A 27,689-nucleotide genomic window follows, 5' to 3' on the forward strand; every position below is an offset into this window, starting at 1 on the left:
CAGGCAGGCCACCAGTGTTCAGGAGCAGTCGCTTTTAGTCCAATCAACTCACCACTCGCCTCCTCCTCTGGCAACCGCCTGTGGCTCTGATGCAGTCACTCCTAGACCAAGCGTCCCACTGCTCTCCTCCTCCAGGCAGGCCACCAGTGTTCTGGAGGCGTCATTCTGAGTTCAAACAGCTCACCACGCAGTTCCTCCTCTGGCAACTTCCTGTGGCTCTGATGCAGTCACTCCTAGGTCAAGCAAGCCGCCGCGCTCCTCCTCTTCCTCCGGGCAACCTCCCGGTGTTCAGGAGCGCTCGCTCTGAGTTCAAACAGCTCACCACGCAGCTCCTCCTCTGGCAACTGCCTGTGGTTCTGATGCAGTCACTCCTAGACCAAGTGACCTGCCAGGCTTCTCCTCTTCCTCCGGGCAACCCTCCGGTATTCAGAAGCGGTCGTTCTTGGTCTAAACAGCTCGCCACGCAGCTCCTCCTCAGGCAACCACCCTGAGCCCCAATGGTTTTCTGAGTCCAAGCGCTGTGCTGAGCCGCCTCCTCTAAGATGATCCCAGTTGTCCGTGTTTATCGCTCCAGCGGGGGGAGGGGCATCTCGCCTAGCAACCCCACTTCACAAATTCCCTGCGTTCCGGGGCTACCGCCCCATTCGGGACGCCTCCCCAACGGGAGAGACTCACCCGGCGGCTTTGAGTTGGTCCCAAGTCTCTCACTATCTCCTCTTTTGAATCCTGCGTCCTGGAGCAACGTGAAATGCAGCTGCCCCCTAGTCCGCCATCTTGGCCCCGAGGCGAGATCTATGGTTTCTTTGTTCAATTTTTGTTTGGAGGATCTGTCCAGTGGTGACAGAGGTGTGTTAAAATCGCCTAGTATTATTGTGTTGTGGTCTATTTGATTTCTGGAATTGAGAAGGATTTGTTTGATGTACGTGGATGAGCCAATGTTCGTGGCATAGATATTTATGATTGTTATGTCTTGCTGATTTATGCTTCCCTTAAGCAGCATGTAATGTCCTTCTTTATCCCTTCTGACTAACTTTGGATCGAAGTCCACATTCTCTGAAATGAGGATGGATACTCCAGCTTTTGTGCTGAGTCCATGTGCATGGTATGTTTTTCCCCATCCTTTCACCTTTAGTCTATGGGTATCTCTTTCTATGAGGTGAGTCTCTTGCAGGCAACATATTGTTGGATCTTTCTTTTTAATCCAATCTGCCAGTCTATGTCTTTTGATTGATGAATTCAGGCCATTAACATTCAGGGTTATTATTGTGGTATGATTTGTATTCCCAGTCTTTTGACTCAGTTTTGTTTTTTTGACATGATTTGGTTTTTCCTTTATTTGGCTATTCCTTTAGGCTAGTTCCTCCGGTTGCTGATTTGCATCATTGTGTTTCATCTCTTCCTCATGGAATATTTTGCTAAGAATGTTCTGTAATGCCGGCTTTCTTTTTTAAATTCCTTTAGCTTTTGTTTATCATGGAAGGATCTTATTTCATCGTCAAATCTGAAAGTAAATTTTGCTGGGTATAAGATTCTTGGTTGGCATCCGTTTTCTTTCAGGGCTTGGTAAATGTTGTCCAGGCCCTTCTAGCTTTTAAGGTCTGGATTGAAAAATCTGCTGATATTCTTATTGGTTTCCCCTGAATGTAATTTGATTCTTTTCTCTCACGGCCTTTAAAATTCTGTCTTTATTTTGTATGTTAGGTATTTTCATAATAATGTGTCTTGGCGTGGGTGTGTTGTAATTTTGTATATTTGGAGTCCTATAAGCCTCTTGTACTTGGTTTCCATTTTGTTCTTCAGATTATGAAATTTTGTGGTATTATTTCATTGACTAGATTGTTCTTTCCTTTGGTTTGTTTCTCTAAGCCTTCCTCAATCCCAATAATTCTCAAATTTGGCCTTTTCATGATATCCCATAATTCTTGTAGATTCTGTTCATGATTTCTTACCATCTTCTCTGTTTGTTGAACTTTTTTTTCAAGATTAAATAATTTGTCTTCAATGTCTGAGGTTCTGTCTTCCAGGTGTTCTATCCTATTGGTTATGCTTTCTATGGAGTTTTTAACTTGGTTTATTATTTCCTTCATTTCAAGGATTTCTGTTTTTTTTTTTTTTTCAGTACCTCTAACTCTTTATTGAAATGATCTCTTGCTTCCCGTATTTGGTCTTTTAACTGTTGATTGGTGCCATTACTTAATGCTTGCATTTGCTCTTTCATCTCCTCCTTCAATGCCTGCATTTGCTCTTTCATCTCCTCATTTGCTTCCCTGATCGTTTTAATTATGTACCTTCTGAACTCCCTTTCTTACATTTCTTCTGCTGTGCTTTCATTGGGTTTCATTGATATAGTATCTAGGTTTCTTGGGACATTTTCTTCCCTTGTTTTCTCATATTGGTCAGATGTCAGTGGGACCCTGAGATATTGCAGATTTCCTCTATTGGATTATAGTGTCCCTGTTGATTTCCAGTGTAACACCTCCCAGACTTCAGTAGCCTGAAGTCTTGGAGGAACTTGATAATGCAGTGCTTCCGAAGAAAGCTGCCCCTAGCCCTCTACTGGTTCCAGGGTTTGAAGCTGGCTCTGTGAGGAAAGGCTCTCACTGAGGGGCCTGCACCGTGCAGCTGGCCGTGTGGGAGGAGCCCACCTCTGGAGTGTGCAAGGTTACCTGGGGAGTACTCTAGCTGCCCTGCCCTGGTCTGATAAGCTGCCCCTATCCGTCATCTCTCAATGCCTCCCCTTCTTGAATCCTGGGTTCTGGAGCAACTGGAGATGCAATCACCCTCTAGTCCACCATCTTAGATCGCCCCGAGGCAAGTGCCTGTGGCCGGAGGGGGCAGGGCTGTCTGGAGAAATCCCTGGCTGCCCTGCCCTGATCCCAGAGGCTGCTTGTGGATTGAAGCTCTCTGTTGGCTCAGGGACTTGTGGCTGGCTCTGTGTAGAAAGGCTCTCACTGGGTGGTCTGCTCCGAGAAGCTAGCCTTGAAATGCGCCTCCCGACACAGGGGGCCGGTCTGCTTGGGGAAGTCCCTGGCTGCCCTGTCCTGGTCCCTGAAGCTGCTGTGGGCCAAAGCATGCCACGCTGGCTCCAGGACTTGGAGCTGGTTCTGATCAGAAAAGCTCTCACTGGGGGGCCTGCTCTGAGAAGCTGGAGAAGCTGGCGGTATGGGAGGGGCCCACCGCCGTAGTGCACAGGGCTGCCTTAGGAAGAGTCTAGCTGCCCTGTCGTGCTCCGATAAGCCACCTCTATCCGGGCCTGCTGCCCAGGCCGAGCTTTACCTGGTGGGTGAGACTCACCTGTGGCTCTATTTTAGTCCAAGTCTCTCAATGCCTCCCCTTCTTCTGGGTTCTGGAGCGACTGGAGATGCAGTCACCCTCTAGTCCGCCATCTTGGATCACCCCGTGGAAAGAGCCTGCGGCCCGAGGGGCAGGGCCACCTGGAGAAATCTCTGGCTGCCCTGCCCTGATCCCAGAGGTTGCTTGTGGGTCAAAGCTCTCCGTTGGCTTGGGGACTTGTGGCTGGCTCCGTGGTTCTATTTTAGTCCGAGTATCTCAATGCCTCCCCTTCTCGAATCGTGGGTTCTGGAGCAACTGGAGATGCAGTCACCCTCTAGTCCACCATCTTGGATTGCCAAGACTTTAATATTTTATTCATGAAATGTTAATGTCTTTTGTGCATTTTCCTATTGAGTTATTGATCTTTATATATACAAGAGGTAGTTTTTTATCTGTTGGGAAACTTGTTCACTGTGTCTGCTGTCAGCTGTAAATATTTTTTCTGAGATTTTTGCCTTCTGCTTATGTTTATATCAATTCAGTTATCAATCCAAGAAGCAGAAGTATTATGAATATTTGGAACAATTTATTATAGGAATTAGACTTTAAACAACACCTGAAGTAAATTACTTATCAATTATTTTTACCTCTCAAATAATTATATTGAAGGTTTTGTGTGTTTTCTCAGAGTGTTTGCTTGTTTCACATGCTAAGAACATAATCCAGGGCTTTGAGAATGCTAGGCAAGCATACTATCACTGAGCTACATCCTATATTTATGTTTTCTGATAGTCACAATTTATTGTCAAATTAATTCTATATGGATTGTAAGTCACCAAAATATGCTCACTGCTATCTTGTTTCTGGCTCTTTCTCTTTGAATTTCCTTTATGTAACAATACTACACATTTGTAGCATCCATTTTCATAACTATATTTTCTTGTGCATTTTATTATTACAAAGTGCTCTTGTTTTTTCCCATTTAAGTCCTCATTTCAAATTCAAATTAATCTCATATTAAGATCATAGTTCCTATTTTATTTTTGTTTGCAATCAACTGCTTTCCTTTACCTACAAATTTTTTAGTTAACGTTGCTTTTGCTAGATATTCTGGCATTAGTCTAAAGTTGGATGGCTTTTGATATCATATGAAATCCACTTCTATTACTAAATAAGTTTGGCCCATTTAACTTTATTAGTTTTTTTGTTTGGTTTGATTTTATTGGTACTGGGGATTGAACATAGGGGCACTTAACCACTGAGTCACCTCTCCAGTACTATTTATTTTTAATTTTTTTTTTTTTTGCGGTGCTGGGGATTGAACCCAGGGCCTTGTGTTTTCAAGGCAAGCACTCTACCAACTGAGCTATCTCCCCAGCTATTTTTAATTTTTGAGACAAGGTCTCACCAAGTTGCTCAGGACCTCACTAAGTTGCTGAGGCTGTTTTAGAACTCATGACCCTCCTGCCTCAGCCTCTGAAGTTGCTAGGATTACAGGCCTGCACAATCACACCAGGCTCAGCTTTATTGTTCAAGTATGTTTGATTCTAATTCTGTTCTATTTTTTCATGTTATGCTGTTTGCTTTTATTGTTTATAAAAATTATTTCACTGTAAGGTCTTTTTTTTTTTTTTTTACTTTGTTTTGTAGGAATGTTTCTTATTCCTTTATCTGCAGTTACCATGTGATTTATTTGATTATGTTATCTTAACCTGTTCCTTTATGCTTACTCATGTCCTTGACCTCTATTATGTAACTTATCAGACTTCAATGATATCTTTAAGCACTGAGGCATAGAAGAGGGAAATCAGTACATTTTGCTGCCTCCCATCTTTTCTCTCCCTACCTATGAATTACAACCATTTTACCATTTCAGTTTTCAAAAACTTTTACATTTTATTCCATACTTGCAATTTCTCCAAATCTCTTTAACTTAGTTCCAGAGTTCATATACTGCAGATTTTTCATTTTTCTCTGTTGACCAAAGTTTGTTTTTGTAAACTCTGAAAACTCTAAGCTCTGCCTTTTTCAACAAAACTGGTATATCCTAATTAGAATAAGGTATACTCAGTGTTTGCATAAATAAGTCAGAATACACTCCACTGTCATGTGTAACTAAATATAACAAATTAAAAAAGAATAAAAATAGAATAATCTCCAAACAATGCCTAATGTTAACAATATTCTTGGAGTTCTTGCATTGCAAAATTAATTTTATATTTGAATGATAAATGAGAGTATAAATAACTGTAATATTTTTATAACTTTGATTTTCTTTTTGGAAAAGTGCATTCTAAGCATTTTTTCATTATATTTTGTTTTGAATGCTATTTTGGAGCAATGAGAGATTATCTTAATTTTTTTTTTCCTTTAGAATTGATCTGAGATATTTGTTTGTGGGTTTTTAGTTTGATTGCTGTTTTGATTTTTTTGTTTGCTTGCTTGCTTGTTTTTGTCTTTTCCTAGTTAATGATCCTTTTGTTTTTGTTAAATCATCAGTAATAACACAATTGCATGTAATGATCTTGGCACTCAATACAAATTTTTCCTGAAAAGAGGTATCCTATTTTAACTTGTAGATTCAAGTACTCTCTTATTTCTGAAAATTTTTTTTATTAAAATTTGCATTTAAATTATTGGTCTTTTCCATTATCTTTCTTTGTTTGGTTACTCCAATTTTACATCTGTTGACTCTCCTTTGTCTAGTGTATACCTATCATTTTCCCTCTATTCCCATTTCATTGGACTTCTTACAAAATGCTGTTCCTGTGTGTTTGAATATTTTCATTGTGTTGTTTCTAATTTTGCTTTTCTTTCTCTTGTTGTTTTATATTTTCTATAGAATTTTTTATGCCTTCTCCAGACTCATATTTCAAGTCTTTCTTAACATCTGTTCTCTCAACACTTATACTTTTATTCTATCATCTTGTTTTATAGAGGAAAATCATTTCTTGAGATTTTTTTGGGTAGTTTGAAATGTTTGGTCACAATTTTCCTCTGTTACATGGCAATCTTTTGTGGTCTCAATTTTACCTTCCATTATTTTTCTTGTTTCCTTTCTCTTCCTTGTGGAATCCTTGTGAAGATTCTGCAATTACTTGGTTTTTCAATCCTTGACTGAAGTGAGTTATTGCTAAACTAAATACTTGAAAGTTACTTTTCTCAGGAGGGTCTATGTTTTGGCTTAGCAGAGATTTCCTTTGTGATTTCAAGTTGGAGAGAAATTAATTTAGCATTTATCAATCTATAATTAATGTTGACAGGTAAGTTAGAACTGTTAGGGGTATTTTCCTTACCTTTTACCTCTTATGCTTGTGATTACAATTTGCCTGTGTATTTGATTCTTCATTTAGCCCTTCCTCTACTTCTTGAATCTAATTCTGGATCACAACAAATCATGATACAATAATTTATACCCTACTCTTCTTATTGCACATGAGGACTTATGGTGTTGTTCCCTATTGGATACCCCTTTTCACTACAGAATTATACTCATCTATCTCTCAATGGCCATGGATTCTCCCTCCCTACTTCTTGTTACTTTTCTATTTCCTCACTACGGTTCACAAAGTCTTTAATTCTATTTTATGAACTGGTGTTTTAGATATTTGTTTCTTTGAAGACATAATCTATTTGTTTATTCTTCTGCTTGATTTGGTAAGGGATGAAATCTCAGAAGAGAAAGTGCTGGGTTTACTCTGCTGCATTCATACCAGAAGTATGCTTCTTGCTCATTTATTTTTTCCAAAACTTTTGTACCACATAATCCTACAAATAGATTATTTCATCTTGGGGAGGGAGGGGAGTCCAGAGTGGTAATGTCACCTGCCCTAGTACCTTAGGATAAGTAAAGGTATTGGAGTAAATATGGTGAGGGAGTTAACTATAGTGTGACTTGGGGAGTAGAAAAGTTCTTTCTTGGATAGAGGGAGTTTATCAGAGGTCTGGGCATACAGAAAACTTATTTTGGTTAAATAAGCCCATTTAGAGGACTTATTTTCTTTCCTCCTTGGGTGTTTCCTTGCAGGAATTCATGCAGCCAAAATCTGGGTCCAGTTACTGAATAGCAGTTACTGAATTCATCCTGCTGGGTTTGGTGGAGATTCAAGACCTACGTCCAGTGATCTTTGTACTTTTCCTCCTTGCTCATGTGGTCACACTTGGGGGCAACCTCAGCATCCTGGTAGCTTTCTTGGTGGAGCCCAAACTCCACACCCCTATGTGCCTCTTCCTGGGGAACATATTCATTATGAACATTGGTACATCACTGCCACTATTCCCTCAATACTGGGTCATATCTTGTTCTACAAGCGTACAGTTCCATATGCAGTCTGCCTCACCCAGTTCTTCCATCTGCTGGTTGGGGTTGACTTCTTCCCGTTGACAGACATATCCTGTGACCAATTCCTGGTCATCTGCTGGTCCCTCGCCTATAGCACCTGCATGAGCCAGACAGTCCAGAGGATACTGGTGGCTGTGTCCTGGGCTTATGCCTTCACCAATGCAGTGACCCATATTATGGCCATATACAAACTCAACTTCCATGACCCCAGTGTGATCAGTCATTTCTAGTCTGACTTCTTCCAGGTCTTCAAGCGCTCCTGTTCCAGCACCCAGATCAACAAACTGCTGCTCTTTCCTCTGGGTATCCTCATGGCAGGTACCCCTGTAGTTCTCCTCATCATCTCCTACATCCATGTGGCAGCTGCAGTCCTGTGAATCCACTCTGAAGAGGTCATGAAGAAAGCCTTCTCCATGTTAGCTCCCAACTCTTTGTGGTTGCTATGCTGTATGGTTCTGGTATTTTTATCTACATGTCTCTAGGTTCAACCAAACTTTCAGATAAGGATAAAGCTGTTGGAACTTTTAATAGTGTCATCAATACCAGCCTGAAAACAAAAATCTAGAGCCTCAGGAATCCTGATGTGCAGGCTGCCCTATGGTGGGTGCTCCTGGGGAAGTGGTCATTGGTGTGAGGAAGTCTCAAGTGTCCTTTTATTCCTGTGTCTTTTTGAACTAAAGGGAAATAATCCCATAGAGTCAAGAACTAACAAAAATACTACAGAAAATCTTCTGTCTTCCTGAACTTGAGGACTTTTTGTAAGGAAAATTAACACTTACCATTTAAGTTCTACCCAGTTATAGGAAATGGATTTATAGATTCCATGAGGTCAGCCCCTATGACAAATTATAACTTTGGTTACTGTGACTTCCCTTTACCGAGTAAAGTTAAAATTTAAGAACATGCAATTGCTTATAGATTCATGTCCTAAGGGGAATGACATAAACTCACTTATAGCTTCAATTCCCAGAACACTCCATAAAACTCTCAGGCACCAGAGATTACATTATTCTCTCAATTTCAGTTTAAGTTATTCTTTTTATGAAGTATAGCCCTAGGGAGAAAAACAAAACAGAAAAAGTAGGCTTTTTCTGTGACACAAAGATCCCAAAAGACACAAAGGGGTAAAAAGAAAGATATGCATCTATATATTCTCTTATAATTTTGAATATTTTGAAGTTTGGTGCAAATCAAAGACATGTTTTTAAAACTCCATTCACCTGTATGATATGTTTTATGATACAGAAATGGATTTCCCTCACTCATTCTTCCCCATTCAGTTCAAATCTTTTGAAAAGAATTGACAATCTAAACATTTTTAAAAATAGTACAATAATCTCAGATTGTTTACTATGAATATTATCCCTAAACTCTCACTCTTAGTCACTGACCCTACAAGTTGATACAACATATAAGTGTAAATACAAGTCATGTGGTGATTCATGTCTCTAAATTTCTCATTATCTGTACAGGAGTATGCCTCTGTCTTAGAGCATTGTCTCATCCTGCTTTCTGTTTACCAGTCATTATTCCAGCCATCATTTAGCTGTATCTTTCTTCCAGTATGATTTTTAGTACTGATTGTCTATTCCTGGCAACTATCCTATGCCATTGATATATTTTTAATTTGCTTCATGAAATTTTTTCTTTGACCTGCACCTGTGATTTGGTTTCTCCATGATATTCAATATGGGTGAAGGGATTTGAAGTTGAAAGAGAGAAATGGAATAGATATGAGCGAGAGAAGAAAAACAAGATTGTAAGTGGAGAGTTTGCAATAAAATAAAATTGAAAATGGAGAATAGGGAAAAACAGGGTAGAGTTGCAAGCAAAGGAGGCTGAGAAGAAAGAAAGGAAGTATTGGAGAGGACCAAATGCATTACTGATATAGAGTGGGAGATAAGAAGAATTGGGGAAATGGATAAGATGTTTGAGACTGTTAAAAGATCAAAGGAGATAGAAAATTAGTGAGTCAGAATGGAAGATGTGATTTTCCCATACTGAGTTATCTAATAATAACTTGTTCTGGCAGTCCTTAAACTATCAGAGAAGTCCATATTCTCTACTATAAGGAAAATAATACTTTCAATTTTGCTAAATGTGCTGAAGAATGCACAGGAGCTCATTCTCCATTTCTCTAGATAGAGATGGTCCCAGAAAGTTAGAATGGTTTATAAGATAAGAAAATAATAGGCGATCCAAGATGGCGGCCTAGAGGGAGACTGCACCCCCAGTCGCTCCAGAACCCTGGAGTTAAGAAGGAGAGGCATTGAGAGACTCGGACTGAAATAGAGCCACGGGTGAGTCTGCCCACTGGGTAAAGCTCGGCCCGGGTGGCAGGCCCAGATAGAGGTGGCTTACCGGAGCCGGGCAGGGCAGCTAGAGTCATCCACAGGCAGCCCTGCGCACTCCGGCGGTGGGCCCTGCCCACACAGCCAGCTTCTCCAGGTTCTCGGAACGGAACTGGCCCGCTAGTGAGAGCCTTTCTGACCAGAACAAGCTCCGAGTCCCGGAGCCACTGCAGCGCAGCGAACTCCGGCAACGAACCAGCGGAGAGCCGCGATCCGCAAGCAGCCTCTGGGATTAGGGCAGGGCAGTCAGAGACCTCTTCAGGCGGCTCTGCCCACTCTGGCTGCAGGCTCTCTTCACGGGGTGATCCAAGATGGCGGCCTAGAGGGAGACTGCACCCCAAGTCGCTCCAGAACCCAGGAGTTAAGAAGGGGAGGCATTGAGAGACTCGGACTGAAATAGAGCCACGGGTGAGTCTGCCCACTGGGTAAAGCTCGGCCCGGGTGGCAGGCCCAGATAGAGGTGGCTTATTGGAGCCGGGCAGGGCAGCTAGAGTCTTCCCAAGGTAGCCTTCCACACTCCGGCAGTGGCCTCCTCCCACACGGCCAGCTGCACGGTGCAGGCCCACAGTGAGAGCATTTCCGCACAGAGCCAGTTCCAAACCGTGGAACCAGTAGGGGGCTAGGGGCAGCTTTCTTCGGATGCACTGCATTATCAAATTACTCCAAGACATCAAGCTACTGAAGGCTGGGAGGTGATACACTGGAAATCTACTGGGACACTATAAGCCAATAGCGGAAAACTGCAATATCTCAGGGTCCCAATGACAACTGACCAATATGAGAAAACAAGGGAAGAAAATGTCCCAAACAAACCTAGATACTACATCAATAAAACCCAATGACAGCACAGCAGAAGAAATGTCAGAAAGGGAGTTCAGAATGTACGTAATTAAAACGATCAGGGAAGCTAATGAGGAGATGAAAGAGCAAATGCAGGCATTGAAGGAGGAGATAAAAGAGCAAATGCAGGCATTAAATGATCGCACCAATCAACAGTTAAAAGACCAAATACGGGAAGCAAGAGATCATTTCAATAAAGAGTTAGAGATACTGAAAAAAACCAAACTGAAATCCTTGAAGTGAAGGAAACAATAAACCAAGTTAAAAACTCCATAGAAAGCATAACCAATAGGATAGAACACCTGGAAGACAGAACCTCAGACATTGAAGACAAATTATTTAATCTTGAAAGCAAAGTTGGCCAAACAGAAAAGATGGTAAGAAATCATGAACAGAATCTACAAGAATTATGGGATATCATGAAAAGGCCAAATTTAAGAATTATTGGGATTGAGGAAGGCTTAGAGAAACAAACCAAAGGAATGAACAATCTATTCAATGAAATAATAACAGAAAATTTCCCAAATCTGAAGAATGAAATGGAAAACCAAGTACAAGAGGCTTATAGAACTCCAAACATACAAAATTACAACAGACCCACACCAAGGCACATTATTATGAAAATACCTAACATACAAAATAAAGACAGAATTTTAAAGGCCGCGAGAGAAAAGAATCAAATTACATTTAGGGGGAAACCAATAAGAATATCAGCAGATCTTTCAATCCAGACCCTAAAAGCTAGAAGGGCCTGGAACAACATATACCAAGCCCTGAAAGAAAACGGATGCCAACCAAGAATCTTATACCCAGCAAAACTTACCTTCAAATTTGACGATGAAATAAGATCCTTCCATGATAAACAAAAGCTAAAGGAATTTACAAAAAGAAAGCCAGCATTACAGAACATTCTCAGCAAAATATTCCATGAGGAAGAGATGAAAAACAACGATGCAAATCAGCAACAGGAGGCGCTAGCCTAAAGGAATAGCCAAATAAAGGAGAAACCAAATCATTTCAAAAACAAATATGAGTCAAATGACTGGGAATACAAATCATATCACAATAATAACCCTGAATGTTAATGGCCCGAATTCATCAATCAAAAGACACAGATTGGCAGATTGGATTAAAAAGAAAAATCCAACAATATGCTGCCTGCAAGAGACTCACCTCATAGAAAGAGACACCCATAGACTAAAGGTGAAAGGATGGGGAAAAACATACCATGCACACGGACACAGCAAAAAAGCTGGAGTATCCATCCTCATCTCAGATAATGTGTACTTCAAACCAAAACTAATCAGAAGGGATAAAGAAGGACATTACATGCTGCTTAAGGGAAGCATAAATCAGCAAGACATAACAATCATAAATATCTATGCCCCGAACATTGGTTCATCCACGTACATCAAACAAATCCTTCTCAATTCCAGAAATCAAATAGACCACAACACAATAATACTAGGAGATTTTAACACACCTCTCTCACCACTGGATAGATCGTCCAAACAAAAATTGAATAAAGAAACTATAGATCTCAACAACACAATCAGCAATTTAGACTTAACGGACATATATAGAATATACCATCCAACAAAGAACGAATACACTTTCTTCTCAGCAGCACATGGATCCTTCTCTAAAATAGACCATATTTTATGCCACAAAGCTACTGTTAGCAAATACAAGAAGATAGAGATACTACCTTGTACTCTATCAGATCATAATGGATTGAAATTAGAAATAAATGACAGAATAAAAAACAGAAACTTCTCCAATACCTGGAGACTAAATAATACACTATTATATGATGAATGGATAACAGAAGACATCAGGAGGGAAATAAAAAAATTCTTAGAAGTAAACGAGAACAAAGACACATCATATCAAAATCTCTGGGACACTATGAAAGCAGTACTTAGAGGAAGATTTATTTCATGGGGTGCATTCAAAAAAAGAAGTAGAAATCAACAAATAAACGACTTAACACTACAGCTCAAAGCACTAGAAAAAGAAGAGCAGACCAATACCAAAAGTAGTAGAAGACAGGAAATAGTTAAAATCAGAGCCGAAATCAACGAAATCGAAACAAAAGAAACAATCGGAAAAATTAACAAAATAAATAGTTGGTTCTTTGAAAAAATAAATAAAATTGATAAACCCTTAGCCACACTAACAAAGAGAAAGAGGGAGAAAACTCAAATTACTAAAATTCGGAATGAACAAGGAAACATCACAACAGACACGAGTGAAATACAAAACATAATTAGAAGCTATTTCGAAAATCTATACTCCAACAAAACAGAAAACCTCGAAGACATCAACAAATTTCTAGAGACATATGAACTACCTAAACTGAACGAGGAGGACATACACAACTTAAATAAACCAATTTCAAGCAATGAAATAGAAGAGGTCATCAAAAGCCTTCCAACAAAGAAAAGTCCAGGACCAGATGGGTTCTCAGCCGAGTTCTACAAAACCTTTAAAGAAGAGCTCATTCCAATACTCCTCAAAGTATTCCATGAAATAGAAGAGGAGGGAACCCTACCAAACTCGTTCTATGAAGCCAATATCACCCTGATACCTAAACCAGACAGAGACACATCGAGGAAAGAAAATTTCAGACCAATATCCTTAATGAATATCGATGCAAAAATTCTCAACAAAATTTTAGCAAATCGCATACAAATATATATTAAAAAGATAGTGCACCACGATCAAGTGGGTTTTATCCCAGGGATGCAAGGTTGGTTCAACATTCGGAAATCAATAAATGTCATTCACCATATCAACAGACTTAAAGTTAAGAATCACATGATTATTTCAATAGATGCAGAAAAAGCATTTGATAAAATACAGCATCCCTTCATGCTCAAAACACTAGAAAAAATTGGGGTAGTGGGAACATTCCTAAACATTATAAAGGCAATCTACGCTAAGCCCATGGCTAATATCATTCTAAATGGTGAAAAACTGAAAGCGTTCCCCCTAAAAACTGGAACAAGGCAGGGATGCCCTCTTTCATCGCTTCTATTCAACATCGTCCTTGAGACTCTAGCCAGAGCAATCAGACAAACCAAAGAAATTAAAGGGATACGAATAGGAAAAGAAGAACTCAAACTATCCCTGTTCGCTGATGACATGATTATATATTTAGAGGAACCTGGAAATTCCACCAGAAAACTTTTAGAACTCATAAGTGAATTCAGTAAAGTAGCAGGTTACAAGATCAATGCTCATAAATCCAATGCATTTTTATACATAAGTGATGAATCTTCAGAAAGAGAAATTAGGAAAACTACCCCATTCACAATAGCATCGAAAAAAATAAAATACTTGGGAATCAATCTCACAAAAGAGGTGAAAGACCTCTACAATGAGAACTACAGAACACTAAAGAAAGAAATTCAAGAAAACCTTAGAAGATGGAAAGATCTCCCACGTTCCTGGATAGGCAGAATTAATATCGTCAAAATGGCTATACTACCTAAAGTGCTATACAGATTCAATGCAATTCCAATTAAAATCCCAATGATGTACCTTGCAGAAATAGAGCAAGCAATTATGAAAGTCATCTGGAAGAATAAAAAACCTAGAATAGCTAAAGCAATCCTCAGTAACAAGAGCGAAGCAGGGGGTATTGCAATACCAGATCTTCAACTCTACTACAAAGCAATAGTAACAAAAACGGCATGGTATTGGTACCAAAATAGACAGGTAGATCAATGGTACAGAATAGAGGACATGGACACAAACCCAAATAAATACAATTTTCTCATACTAGACAAAGGTTCCAACAATATGCTATGGAGAAAAGATAGCCTCTTCAACAAATGGTGCTGGGAAAACTGGAAAACCATATGCAAAAGAATGAAATTAAACCCCTATCTCTCACCCTACACAAAACTCAACTCAAAATGGATCAAGGACCTCAGAATCAAACCAGAGACCCTGCATCTTATAGAAGAAAAAGTAGGTCCAAATATTCAACTTGTTGGCTCAGGATCAGACTTCCTTAACAGGACTCCCATAGCACAAGAAATAAAAGCAAGAATCAACAACTGGGATAGATTCAAACTTAAAAGCTTTCTCTCAGCAAAGGAAACTATCAGAAATGTGAAGAGAGAGCCTACAGAATGGGAGAATATCTTTGCCAACCAGACCTCAGATAGAGCGCTAATTTCCAGAATCTATAAGGAACTCAAAAAACTCTACTCGAAGAATACAAATAATCCAATCAACAAATGGGCTAAGGAAATGAACAGACACTTCACAGAAGAAGATGTACAAGTAATCAACAGATATACGAAAAAATGTTCAACATCCCTAGTAATAAGGGAAATGCAAATCAAAACTACCCTAAGATTTCATCTCACCCCAATTAGAATGGCGATTATCAAGAATACAAACAACAATAGGTGGTGGCGAGGATGTGGTGAAAAAGGAACACTCATACATTGCTGGTGGGGTTGCAAATTAGTGCAACCACTCTGGAAAGCAGTGTGGAGATTCCTCAGAAAGCTTGGAATTGAACCACCATTTGACCCAGCTATCCCACTCCTTGGCCTATACCCAAAGGACTTAAAATCAGCATACTACAGAGATACAGCCACATCAATGTTCATTGCTGCTCAATTCACCATAGCTAGATTGTGGAACCAACCTAGATGCCCTTCAGTTGATGAATGGATAAAGAAACTGTGGCATATTTATACAATGGAATATTACTCTGCAATGAAGAATGATAAAATTATGGCATTTGTAGGCAAATGGTCGAAATTGGAGAATATCATGCTAAGTGAGATAAGCCAATCTCAAAAAACTAAAGGACGAATGATCTCGCTGATAAGTGGATGAGGACATATAATGGGGGGTGGGTGGGGCTAGCATTAGGTTTAGGGTTAGGTTTAGAGTTAGGCTAAGGAGAGCGGCAAGAATGAAGGAAAGAAGGACTGTGTAGAGGGAAAAGAGCGGCGGGAGGGGTGGGGGGAGGGGAAAAATAAAATAAACATCATTACCTATGTAAATGTAAAAAAATAAAAAAAAAGAAAAAAAAAAGAAAATAATATTTTCTCTGTGCTTGCCAAAAAGTGTCAAAAGACAAGAAAAACATGGGTCTTTTCTGATTCTCTGAGTCAACAGATAAACTTGAAGGATCCAAAAGTATGAGCTCCCTTCAAGAAAAGTGTTGGACTAGACCTGTGACATTGCATGGTTCCCACATCATCACCTCTGTCATCTTCAACATTTGTAAACTCAAGTTTTTTTCCTTCTCTGGGCTGTACCTGGCAGAAGGCAGAAGGTAATCATCAAGGTTCAATGATTCACTAGTGTTCTCTTGTTCTAATATCCTGAGTGAAGAGAAAGGTTGTCTTACTTTGTTAGTGTTGAAAGTCACCCTATCTTCCATCATCATCTCTGCCCACTAGCATTTGGCACTGCAGGGGAAGGGGTTGTCTTCTCTGCCTCCAAGACCCCCATGCCTCTGGCATTTCTTCCATGTGGTCATTCATCTCAGTCCTCAAGGAATGACCCTCTCCACCATAAATACTGGAGTCAAGTGAACTAATTGGGCTCAGCATCACAGAGAAGGATTCAGGACTTCAATTTCAGCTCTCTGTTCACCTTCCAGGACAATAAGATTTCTTTATCAATTTAGGAGATTTCTTTCTTTTGGAATTTGTCTCTCTTTTTTTAATTCCAAAGTAATAATAAAAATGTTTTATGTGTATTGCTTTGAATATATGCATATGTGAATTTATATGTATATATTTTTGTAGAACAGATATGAAAGTAAGACTGGTAGCTTAAATATCATGTATATTTAAGTGTTATTAGATACTTCCAAATTCCTTCCCAATTATATTCCCATTGTTGAAATTCATGCTTTTATTGCTGATGTATACATTTGTTCACCAAAATATTTTCGGAATTGAATGCTTAAAATTTTACCAATATGAATATTTAATTTATATTTTTACTTGCATCTCTCTGAATACCTGTGAGGCAAAAATCTTTTCCACATGTTTATTAACTGTATGCAATCTTTCTTCTATAATAGCTTATTTGTTTGGTTCATGCAATTTTTTATTCAATTGTCTTTTTTCTTTTCTATTCATAGAAATAATTTTATGCTAGGTATTAACCTGTTTTCTATTATGTCAGTTACAATATTTTCTTTCTGGCTTTACAGTGATTTTTGAAACACAATTTTTATTGTAGTTAAATCTTTTATAGTGTCTAGGTTTTGGTTATTGTTCAAGTTTATTCAGTTATTATCCTCAATTTTAACATATATATACAACAATAGAGAATAAGATAAAAGTGTATAAAAATTAAAAAAAGAAACCCTCACATAAAGAGAAAATGTTGAAAATCTAAGTAATAAGGACACATTACATTCTAGGGACTAGTCACCTAATTCACAGCTGGTTGCTCATGAGAACTCATGGGAGATAGATGAAAGTGACATAGTATCTTTAAAATGCTTTAAAAACAACACTTCCCAACATGATGGTGCATGCCTGTAATTCCAGTGGCTTGGGAGGCTAAGGCAGGAGGATTACAAGTTTGAGGCCAGCCTCAGCCTCTTAGTGAGCAAGAAAATCAGCAAGAAAATCAGCAAGATCCTGTCCAAAATAAAAAATAAAAAGGACTGGGGGATGTAGCTCAGTGGTAAAGTGTCCTAAAATTCAATTATCACTACCAAAAAAAAAAAAAAAGAAAGAAAAAAGAAAAAAGAAAAAAGAATGCCATTGAATAGAATTATATATCCAGCAGAGGTATCCTTCAAGATTGAAGACAAAATAAGGACATTTCCAGAGCAAAAAAGTTAAGAGAATTTATCATTTGTTGCTAAGAGAACTGCTCTACAAGAAATTCTGCAGGAAATCATCAGTGGAGTAGTAGTACCATATGGAAAGGTTTATTTTTCTAACAATTATAAAGGGAAGACATAAAATGCAATAAAGTGGGCAAAAGATGTTAAAAGACACTTTACAAAAGAAGATTAGAGAAATGCCCAGTAAGGATTTAAAAAATGCTCAACATCTCTAGCGAAAGAGAAATGTAAATTAAACTATAAGACAGTTAACACTGAGCTTCTGAGTCTCTTTTCCTCTCACCAGTACATTTCTTCTTTTTTCAATAAAGGGAATTTCTCCAGATCTTCCCAGGGAACTTGAGCAGGCAGTGCTTCTTATGATTCTATATAAGGTCCTACTCCCCTGAGTCTCCTGAATCCTTTCTGAATCTTCTTCAAAGTTCATGCTGACATCTGCATCATCATTTTTCCAAGTTTCAAGGAGACTTCTCAGCAGTTTATTAGGATCATTACCTGGCATTCTTACCAGGTGGTTAAATCCTGATCCATGAAACATGTATTCAATTCTCCTTATGTACCTTTACATTAAACCCCACTCCCTTGGTTCTCATGATCCACTCTTACAATTGCTCCTCCATAAAGGAGAGGAACTTGTGACAGGATGCATTGGCCAGTGAATCAGCTCTCTACTGCTGCTATAACAAATCATCACCAACCTAATAGCTTAAAACTACAGAAACAATTCTTTCCAGGTTCTGGAAGCCAAAAGTCTAAAGTGACTCCTATAAAGCTCATTTAAAGTGTTAGCAAGACCAGCTCTTCCTGGAGGCTTCAGGGAGAATCTATTTCTTGCCTCCTTCAGCTTCTAGTGGCTGCTGGTATTCTTGACTTGTGGCCACATAGCTCCAATTTCCACTTCTAACACCACATTGCCTTCTCCTCATCTATGGTCAAATACCACTGCTTTTCTCTTCTAAGAAAACGTGATGAAATTTAGGCACCACCTGGCTAATCTGGATAATAACCCCATCTCAAGATCTCTAACTGCAAAATCTTCTTCTTAACTCTTGCCAAGTGGATTCCAGGGATTAGGTTGGATATTATTATGGTCTATTATCCTTCCTACCACAGCCAGGGAGGGGAATTCTTTGCAGAATGTATATTTTTTCCTCTTGGTTTATTGAATGGGATTTCCTTTCTTATAGAATGCTGAGACCTGATCTTATTATTTTGGAGACACTGGGGGAAGTGGATGAAGTCCAGAACCTTGTGAGAGATCTGCTTCATAGGAGGTATTTGCCAGGTCTTCAGACAAAAGGAAATTGCTCTCCTCTAGCAAGGGGGAAGGTGGTTTGGATTCAGGAAGTGAGTTTAGGGGAGACTGAGGATGCAAAATTCTGATGCTTATTCACGCAGACATGTCTATCCCAGGACTCAGAGTCTCAATTCTTCCCTATAAGGACATAAGAGATTTGCCTAAGCATATGCTCAGCCTCCCTTGTAGCTCTGCCATCCTATAACTAAGTCCTTGGCCTGATTTTCAGCACCATGAGCCTATAGCTGCAGAAAAGTCATATTTCACCAAATATTATGTTGGAAGTTTTCTGAATTTTACTACAAATCCTGAGTTGATAGTTGGCTAACCTGGGTCAATTTTTCTTTCAATCTTTCATCCCCATTCTTAAAATTTCACAGTTTTGATCTTTGCTGTGGTTTTCACAACATGAATAGGCTAGATCTTATATATCAGCATTTCACCTTCCACCTGTACCTCACCCGTACCTGCCACCAGTAAGTCTTAGTGATTATGATGTTACCTGTCACATGCTGGGGATTGTCACCCACTCCACCTACACCAAACCAAGATGAATATATTCTAGAATTCCATCTGGAGGATATGCTTCCTAAGACCACTCCAAGTACTGCCTTAGTTGACTTCCTGCCAAGGCAGAGCCTAAGTCAAGATTGCCAAAGTGTGTGTGTGTGTGTGTGTGTGTGTGTGTGTGTGTGTGTGTAAGTCCTCTCAGAGAGCAAGCCTGATGGTTCCAGGGTACAAGACTGAATTATGAAGACAGGAAGACAGAGAAAGAAGATCAGTGCCTTACTGAGGGACACATTGCCAAAATCCCTGCTACGTACAGCAGAGACTTAATTATATAAGAGTGCCTCCTGGAATTGTGTGAAAAAGCCAAGAGGCCTCTATCCATTATTTCTATATCCCATCATCAAGTTGACTCTGCATTTCTGAGCTCCACATGTGCTCAGGTGGGATAAACTCCTCTATTGTTTATTGCATCAGAGGATCCCAGGAAAGAGGCTGCACTGTGTACTTGTAATGACCAGAAGCTCACAGGGAACTGCCCACCCACATCATGACTGAAATAAGAAGACAGGCTAAGCAGATGTCATTTAGGACATCTGATGTGTCTGCTATAACCTCCTTTATAGAATTGTGAGGATTGAAAGAGAAGTCAGAACTACAAAGTTCTTAGTTATATAACTATATACAGAATAGGGTTCTCATTCATATTATCAACTCATAGACTGAGATATTATCAAAATTCTATTAACTACTTAATAAATCTTACTTCATTTAATGTTCACACCAATGCTCCATGGCAGAGGATATGCCCATTTCATAGATTTGAAAATGAGACCCAAAATGGTTGAGAAGCTTGCCCAAAATTAAACTATTAATAACCAGAAGAGCCTGTATGTCTATATTATTTTACATACTGTGCCAGACTTCACTGGTAGAAGAGACAATACTATCTCAGAGATGGGTGTGGGGTAATTCTTTTGGGAATAGGAGCTGTGGGAACACTCCTCAACCTTTCCCACATCTTCAGTTCATTTGTCTGTGACTTTCACCAGAGTCCTCAATTTCTAAGGACCTGGCTTAGATAATTATATTTGTAGGCAGAATCCCAGAAGTCCTAACATGAGATAGCTCCAAGGTTATTATAGTATTCTCAAGTCACAGTGCAAGTGGCCCATGCTAACAAGGCCCCGAGAGAAAGAGAAAAAGTACCACATTCTCGAGGACCCATTAGGAAGCTGGGTTTGAAGAAGTCTCCCTTCCCTCCAACTTTTTTTCTGGGGCCTCCTCAACCTCCCTAGACCCAAGGAAGTTCTGGAAATTAACTTGTCTCTGTTCAAAGACCCTGGTCTGACACCTGGGAAAGAAAAATCTCCTTTAGGAAACCCAAGTCTAGTCCCAGTCATACCTCTTATATCCTGAGGGGTTGTGAGGATGTGGACAAGGCCTTCTGGTTTGGTGACCCCACCATTAAGCAGAGCTGCATTGTCTGCCCTGCCCATAAGGCCAGAGCTAGAGAAAATCTAAATTCCAGAAAGTGTGAGGTATTTCCATGTGTATGAGGGACTTGAAATAATCCATTTTTCATCTCTTGCTCCACATCTTTCTCCTCTTTCCTGGGAGGGCTAGTGTCCAAATCCCCTGGAGGATGGCATTGTAGTGAAGAGAGTCCTGCAACAGAAGTGACATCTGCTTGCTTTTCCCTCAGTTACACTCCTGACACAGAGGAGTCCCTCACTTGCTTTCTGGGTGAGTAACTGGGTCTGCAATTCTTTTCTGTAAGAAACCTTGCTGGCTTTTCTATTCTCTTTCCAGATGACTATTCTCACAAGTCCTTCCTCTGCTCTTACGAAACAGAGAAGGGTCTTCTATAACCATCCACTCTAACCTGATACTATCCAAAGTGCAATGATGCCCCTGAAAGTGAAAGAATGATGTAGGGGACAATGGCCCAGAGATCCACGTTCCTTTTCTGATCTCCCTTGCCCAGAACACTCTCTCATGGTAAATTATGCTTTCTGTTACTTTTAAGAAGGAGTATGAGGAGATTTGCTGAGTCTAGGTAACTGTCAGGGGTCTCCTGCATCAGGAAGCCTAGACACTTCTCTCCATTGAAGAACTGGTTGAGTCTTTCACCATTGGGAGCATGTAGGAATGGTTGGAGTTCCAGAGCAGGGACTATTGCTGCTCAGTGAGGGTAGCCCCCAGTGTAGTCATGCAGGAGAGCTCCTCAGTGGGCCATGGATGAGCCTGTTAGACTCTATGGATGACTCAGGGACAGAATCCTGCAGGCTCTAAGTAAGTTCATGTCAGGTCGTCTGAGGGTTGGCAGCAGCTGTCTCATGGCTTTTCTATCAGGATGTGATTCATCAGTCTGTAAGGTGGGCCCTTCATAATAACAAGGGATTTATTTTTGGGAAGATCATGTGGAGAGGAACATGTTAGCATGTGGTGAATTGCTGCAGGACCTGCTTGTTTTATCAACACAAACCAGCCCTGCCACCACCTTGAATCCCACCCTCACACTTCACCTCTCTTATGTCATTCTACTCCGTGAAAGTCTAGCCTGCTTCCAGTGTGTCCAAAGAGTTCTCCATGATGACTCCAGTTCATGTAGATGCTCTCTTTTGCTGGAATCATATGGACATTTGAACCATTCATTTATTTAGTTAAGAAATATTGGATACCTACTCTGTGTAAAACATTGTGATAATTCTTTCTAATAAAAGAGTGAATTAGACATGTGTTCTGTCCTCGAGTCACAGAGAAGGAGAGTAGATGTGCGCTATTGAGAAATGATTCAGTCTAAAGGTAAACAGAAGTAAGTTCCAAGAAATTGCGTGTAGTGAAAGTTTAGAGACAGGCAGGGGGAGATCTACTTCTCAAGTGGGGAAGTTCCAAGGAAAGGTGAATTCAACAGTCAGCATTTGAGTAAAGTCTTGAAATATTTGAGTATGTGGAGTTTAGGGAATGTTATTGTGTGCATCAAAATCTACATGAGCAAGGAGATGGAAATCACAGAGGCAAGATAAGCTGCTTAAAATGAATCCAAGGAGAAAAACTGGTAGTAGTTAACTGTTCTTTAATATAATGTTTGTAAAAAATGTCATTGTCCATCATTTTTTCCATTTGCAAAGCATTTATCAGTTATCATTTCATAAATGATAACAGGCCTGAGAACGATTTCCACCTTTCCAAAATTATGTGATCTTAGAATTTTAAGAACCTCTTGCAGATGCCACATCACATTCTCATCCATGTGGTGTCCCTACCACATGTCCTGAACACACAGGATGGAGACCTCCCTGGGAAGACTGGTCACTGAAACAACCTCACATTGGAGTCAGTCTGTTGCTATAATAAAGTGTCAAATGAGATGGGATTGAAATATGTATCAATCTATATTTCATTGAAAGACCAGGAGGAGAGTTCTTTGTAGAAGGTCTATATAACCTAGAGGGGCTGGTGGCCTTCTGTACCATGTACAAAGAGAAGCAAGGAAGATGGGAGAAGCCATAATCACACCTCCCATGTTGCAAATGTATCGGAGGTTCTCTATTCTGGCTGGGCGTTTGAACCACCTGAGATGCACACAAACTCACACTCCATGCTATGACTTTAATGAAGTGAAACACAAATCCCCAGGCCACCCCTTTATGTGATGTTGTTGCCATCCCTATCCTCATGGGTTCTTGCAGGGCAAGTGGAGGGCTCTTTACAGAAGGACTATATAACCTAGAAGGGCTGGTTGCCCCAGCCATCTGCTCTCTGCTCACCATCAGCCCCCACATGAGCGAGACTATCCAGAGAGTATTTCTGGCTGCATCCTGGGCTTGTACCTTCACAAATGCATTGCCACCAATTAAACTAATTAGATTGTAATTCCTGGTCAATGGCCTGGGCATCAGTATTTTCTTCTTAAAGCATCCAAAATAATTCCAATAATCATGAGGTCTGGGAATTACCAATAACAGAGGGTTAGGAATCATAGTTGGAAATATTGATCACCAAACCTTTGTAAGATATCTCAAATTTCTATAATTTTCTGTGTGTCAGCTTTTAAACTATTGTTTCTTCCTTCAGGACTACCAAAGTAAAATGAGACAGGACTATGTCTTACACTGAAGAAAATGACAAGAGAGAGTTGCTGATTGGAAATACTCATGGAGTGGAATTACAAGACAGCAGTGATAAGGAGAGAGCTTTGAAAAATATTAAAGCCTTAGTTTCACCTTCAGAGGTTCTGATTTAAGCACCCTGGAGATGAAGTTCAGATATCGAGATTTTTTAATGTTCCCACATAATTCTATTTCACAGCCAAGCTTGTGACTCCTACAAAATTATTCATTCATGATTGCTTATGTGTATATCCTATCTTTACTTCTCTATGGCCAAAGCTGATAGGCAGCCATGGAACTGCTGGCCATGCAGTATTTGTGTATTTCTGGTCTCACCTGAAGACTTTACAGTCAGTCTCCCTAGAGGGCTTCTCATTCAGTCCTGCCTCCCATGTATCTCAGATTCAAAATAAGACCAGAAAAATCTGTGCCACCAACCATGCATTCATTTCTCATTTTTATGAACAATAGTTTTCAAAAACTCTTTTGGTGACCATATCCCCAGTCATATCAGTCATCAAATACAGCATTTATGATTTTCAAGAACTCCTGAACCACTCCTGCCCTGAGTTGCTCTGCCTCATTGATCACCCATTCCCTTTTGTTAGTTACCAGACTCTGATGACTTTCTAGCCTCTGGTTTTTCTTTATTCTGCACAGGTAATAACATTACACTCTTTTCCTCATTTTGTTCTTGGTGCATGGTAGCAGTACATATTGATGTAATTTGTTGTTATTTGTATATACACACTATATAACAATATAATTTGGGCAAAATCATTCTCCAGTGCTTTCCTCCTTCCTGCCTCCTTCTCTTATTCACTTTCCTCTCCTGCTCTCCCTTTGATTTTTAGGAGATTCACCCCTCCCTTTATTTTCCTTTTTTCTCTCTAGCTTCTGCATAATGACATTACTTTGAATGAAGCTCTGCCTTTTCTTATTCCATGGGCAATAGAAACAATGATATTTTTGATCCAGAGTTTGATCTATGTAAAAGACAATTCAGTATGGCTTTCTATGTCTATGCCTGCTTCACTAAAGGGTATCCTCTTAAACTGGTCTCATTGGTCACTCTATATTGCCTAACTGAGTGCAGAACAAGTGGAAAAAATTCACTATGCAATACAAAATTCTAACTGCAATAAGAAGTAATCAGATTTTCGGGTGTGCTTACATCTTTGATTTAGGAGGGTTGTAGCTGGCCCTACTAACAGAATATATAATCTTAAATCAAGCTGCTCTCTAAAAACAGCATAAGGGCTTAAGTAACAAGAAATACAGCAACTCATTGAACTAGAGAGTTTGTATACTTAAGAGTATGGCCCACACTTTGGAGAAATGTACTTGGAGGGTCTGACATTCACAATCATGTGTAACTTCTGATTCCTTCTATACTTTCACTTGATCTTCATTATTTAGAGAAGCTTTAAACCTAAGATATGTATTAAAATGCTTTTTAGTTTACCTGAAGATATGAATTTTTCTATTTCAAAATCTGCTTATTATTTTGAGTTGATTCCTCAAAGGAATAAAATAGGGAAGTTCCACTAAGTCTTACTATATTTAAAGATTTGTTTTAACAATTATTCTGATCCTTTCAACTAGGAGACAATGGGAGGGAGGAGGTGGTGGCAGCATAGCCATCTCTACCAAGAGCAAAGTGAAGGTGTTATGCTCTTCTTCTTTGCCTACCTGGTCACAGTTGGGGGCAACATCAGCATACTGGCAGCCATCTTGGTGAAGTCCAAACTCCAAACCCCCATGTACTTCTTCCTGGGAACTTATCAGCAATGGACATTGGGTGCATCACTGTCACTGTTCCTCCCATGTTAGATCGTTAGATTGTCTTGTGTCACCCAAGCATATAATTTCCTATGATGTGTGCCTCACACAGTTCTTCTTCCATCTATTGGCTGGGATGGACAGCTTCCTGTTGACAAAAGTGGTCTATGACTGATTCCTGGCCATTCAGTGGCCCCTCACCTATAGCACCTGCATGAGCCAGACAGTCCAGAGGATACTAGTGGCTGTGTCCTGGGCTTGGGTCTTTACCAATGCTCTGACCCATACTGTTGCCTTAACTACCCTTAATTTTGTGGACCCAAAGAAGTGAATCACTTCTACTGTGACCTTCCCTAGCTCTTTCAGTTCTCCTGGTCCAGCACCCAACTCAATGAACTGCTGCTGTTTGCCGTGGGTTTTATAATGGCAAGTGTCCCTGTAGTTATCATCAGCTCCTATGTCCATGTGGCAGCTGCAGTCCTGTGGATCTGTTCTGCTGAGGGAAGGAAGAAGGCCTTCTCTACACGAAGTTCCCATCTCATCATGGTTTGCCTTTACTATGGGACAGGCATCTTCAACTACCCTCATCTGGGTTCAAAGGAAGCTTCATACAAGGATAAAGGAGTTGGAATTTTCAACACTGTTATCAACTCCATGGTGAACACACTTTCTGCAGCCTCAGAAACCCTGATGTGCAGGGTGTTCTGAGGCAAGTGTTTGTTGGAAGGTTGTCACTGACCTTAGAAGTGACAGGATTCTTCCCTTCCTGCCTTTTCTGGATGGGAAACTTTCCCATGAAGGCAGCAATAAATAAAAAAAGAGGTTCATAACCATTTTTCCTATCTCCTATTGCCTGAAGATTAGTGTTATGTGCTTACCCTACAAGGAGACCCTGCATAATTCATTCATTTACTCTTTCAATAAGTACTTGTTGAATTATTTCTGTAATTTAGTTTTTCAAGAGATTTGTGAATAGAATAGACAAAAGTCCCTGCACTGGTGCAACTGACATCCTGAAAAAATCATCAAGATAAATAAACAACGCATACAGGACATCACATGATCACAACTGCTATAAAGAAAAACAAGTGCAAGTGTTAGGAATTCAGGTACTGCTGTGAAGGCCCCTGGGCATGTGGCTACCTTACTTTTTACTGTGCCCACTTTCTGGGTAGAGTTAAACCATAGAAGCCTTGTATGTCTGGGAGCAGTGTCCCAAGGGAACATTTATTTAGTTCATCACTGTTTAAGTATCAAAGAATATCATTGTAAAGTTTCCTTCCGGTGTGGATGTGAGAGTCCCTCCAGACCATAATTGGAAATTTTCCTTTAAAAAGCCATGGGCCCACTGCCAGGGATGATCTCATCCAACTCTTTGCTTTTTGCCTCCAAGAAAATCAGTTCCTTTCTCCACTATCATACGAGAATCTCATGGATGTTTAGGGGACAGGAAGGGTCTAGATAGGGAAAAACTCCACAAAATAGAAATTATCTTAATGTGCACATGGTATTTGAAGATCAAAAAAAGGAGTGTTTCATCTCCACTCCCTGCCATGTCTTGACTGTGGAATAGAACCAAGTGCTGGCACTGAATGGACTTTTGAAAGTCAAATTGTGGACTTATATGTTTCAAAGAGACTTTTTACCAGAGACACTGAGAAACATGGACTATTTTTGTGGCCAATCAGAAGAGAGAAACCACATCGCAACTTGAATAGGAGTTTTAATATAAAGAATAATTAACAGGGACTTAGAGTAACAAGGTGTTTTAGTCAGTTTTTTTTCCTGCTGTGACTAAAAGACCCACAGAGAACAATTTTAGAGGAGGAAAAGTTTATTTGAGGACTCATGGTTTCAACTGTCTCAGTCTATAGACATGTTCATTCCTCAGGACTTGAGGTGAGGCAGGATATCAAGGTGGAAGAATGTGACAGAGGGAACCAGTTCACATGATGATCAGAAAACAGAGACATCACTCACCACATACAAAATATATACCCAAAACTCACGCTCCCAATGCCCACCTCCTCCAGTCAAACCCTTCCCACCTTCAGCTACCAGTCAGTTAATCCCATCAGGAGATTAATTCACTAATTGGTGTAAGGCTCTAATAACCCAATCATTTCTCCTCTAAACCTTCTTATGTTGCCTCACACTTGAGTTTTTGGGGAACAACTCACATTTAAACCATAACCTGAGGGATTGACTACTAATAAATGAAGAGAATACCAAAGAATAGAGGAATCACAGGAATAAGAAATAAGAGCCACTACCTCTAGGACTGTGGTAGAATACCCACAAAAGAACTGACCCAAACCCAAGACTAAGATCCAGT

At 39.9% G+C, this 27,689-nt stretch overlaps 2 pseudogenes; both read left to right on the forward strand.

Moving 5' to 3' along the window:
• Positions 1–7,294: 7,294 nt before the first annotated feature.
• LOC124979379 (olfactory receptor 3A1-like) lies at positions 7,295–8,249 on the forward strand (annotated as a pseudogene).
• Positions 8,250–25,243: 16,994 nt separating this feature from the next.
• LOC124979380 (olfactory receptor 3A2-like) lies at positions 25,244–26,184 on the forward strand (annotated as a pseudogene).
• The last annotated feature ends 1,505 nt before the right edge of the window (positions 26,185–27,689 follow it).

Source organism: Sciurus carolinensis, chromosome 3 (genome assembly GCF_902686445.1).
Source record: "Sciurus carolinensis chromosome 3, mSciCar1.2, whole genome shotgun sequence".
Taxonomy (NCBI): domain Eukaryota; kingdom Metazoa; phylum Chordata; class Mammalia; order Rodentia; family Sciuridae; genus Sciurus; species Sciurus carolinensis.